General features: G+C 39.8%; 1 non-coding gene across 1 annotated transcript; it reads right to left on the bottom strand.

Moving 5' to 3' along the window:
• Positions 1-989: 989 nt before the first annotated feature.
• Positions 990-1,096, bottom strand: LOC117279618 (small nucleolar RNA R71). The gene has a single exon (XR_004510029.1). It is a non-coding gene; the product is annotated as a small nucleolar RNA R71 (small nucleolar RNA).
• Between the last annotated feature and the right edge of the window lie 1,109 nt (positions 1,097-2,205).

The following is a 2,205-nucleotide window of genomic DNA, read 5'->3' as shown; positions in this document are numbered from 1 at the left end:
TAGATTCTTAGCAAATTTTAGTTACACATCTTATAAATCTCAACTGGTGATCATCTTGGATAGCAACCAATCTATGAACTATGAGAATACTATTTAAATCCTATCCCTGTGGATACGATATTATACTATACTATATTTGATTAGCGAGCAAAATTTAAGTGTGTGTTTGGCAATCAATAGTGTTTGAAATAGTTTGTAGAGCTAATTCAGGAATTTTTTCTTCTTATTTCTATTTTCTCTTTTTATGTTTGGTGTTCGTTGACTGTGCGCAGGTTACAGGTTTAGATTGGTGCATGACTCGAGCTTCTGCTAAAGAAGTGCTACTATATGAGCCCGAGATAGAAAAATAACTGCGATAGCTGAAGAGGGAAAGAAATATCACTGAGACGTTAGAAAAGGTTGGGCAGTCCTCAACCAAAGAAACTATGGCTGGAAACGGTGATGATAATGTAGATTTGGCTGCAAGAGAAACAGACCAACAACGAGAAAAAGTTGTACGGGATACTAAAGAAGCATCTATTAGAGATGCACATATTATCTATGATGAAGAGAGGGTTCGGAGAATTGCTCAGAATCAACCCTTGGCTAAAGACCAGTTCGAAAATATACCTCCCAGCCCAGGGAGATCACTGGGTGATTATGCTAGACCGGTCTACAATCAAGGCTTATCAAGTGTTAGACCACCTCCAATTGTAGCTAACAATTTCGAATTGAAGCATAGGTTGCTTCAAACCCTTCAAAATTATTGTGTCTTCAGAGAGAAGATGAACGAAGATCCAAATACACATCTAATGGACTTCGAGGAGATTATGAATACCTTTCAATACAATGGCGAATCATAAGATGCAATGTACTTAAGGGCATTCCCCTTCACACTCAAAGATGATGCAGAGCAGTGGCTTCGAAGCTTACCCACGGGATCGATTAGAACATGGGATGAGATGACCAGAAAATTCCTTGATGAATATTTCTCCTCAGCTAAGATGGGCAAATTTAGAAAAGAAATCCATAACTTTTGCCAGAATAAGACTGAAACTGTTTTTGAAGCATGGGAGAGGTTTAAGGATATAGTTAGAATGTGTCAACATAGTGGAATTAGACTCTGGATGCAACTCCGGGACTTTTGGGATGGATTGACACCGGCCTTGCATAGAACATTGAGCAATGCAGCTGGAGGCCCATTGATGAAGAAGACTCCAGAGGTGATAGTTACAATTCTTGATGAGTTGTCTGAAGATGCTAATCAGTGGCCCTCCGAGAGTGCTGAAACAAGAAGATCAACTAGTGTTCACCAAGTGGAAGCTAATACATCTGTGCAGGTACAACTTGATGCTATGGCTAAAGAAATACAGAAGCTGACCTTGGCCACGATACAAAGTAAGCCTCATGTAGCTTGGGATTTGTGTGGAAGAGGACGCCCTACTCATCAGTGTCAAGCCTCAAATGAGGAAGTGAATGTTGTGGTAGGCTATAATTACATATTTTAGTTGCTTATTGCACTCTAATTCACTGAAATTTATTTGTGTTTGAGCTTTAATTGGTAGTGTTTTTCACTTATTTTGTGTTTTATGCCTTGTAGGAGTGATTCTGAGCTATGTGGATGTTGTGGAGCTAATTCGAGCTATTTGGAACTTTGAAGTCTGAGTAAAAGCCCAAGGGATTAAGCCAAGATCGTGTTCCGGGGCCGAGAACTAAGTCTGGACATCAAAACGCAAGCAAAAAGCAACACTCTGAGAATTTTACACTATTGCGGCACGTGGGGTGCCGCAGCTGCCCAAAACCTGCTTCCTGATAGATGTTAAGCTCTCTGGATTTCCCCACTAATGACCCGCATGACGCATCGCCCCATGCGGTGCGCCTGTGTAATTTATACAGATCCAATGTCCTATTTCGGCTAGGAGAAGGTGGTTTCATCTGGGGCCGACCCTACTTGGTATAAATACATGAAAAAATATTATTTTCTGGACTTTTGACATACATTAGACCGAAGGTATCTAAGAAGGAGTTGGAGGAGCAAAAGCACAAGGATTTCATCATTCCTTCCTTACTCAAGACCCGAGTTTGGATCGAATCAATGTTTTCCTATATTTTAATTATATTTGTGATGAATTTTTCCATGATTATGGAGTAGTTCCCCTTAGGGTTTGATGGATTTAGTGTATTGATAATTGTTTGTGGATTATAACTCTAGTTTTATGTATTGAA

Source organism: Nicotiana tomentosiformis, chromosome 2, assembly GCF_000390325.3.
Source record: "Nicotiana tomentosiformis chromosome 2, ASM39032v3, whole genome shotgun sequence".
NCBI classification, from domain to species: Eukaryota; Viridiplantae; Streptophyta; class Magnoliopsida; order Solanales; family Solanaceae; genus Nicotiana; species Nicotiana tomentosiformis.
This window is presented reverse-complemented; position numbering and strand designations above follow the sequence as displayed.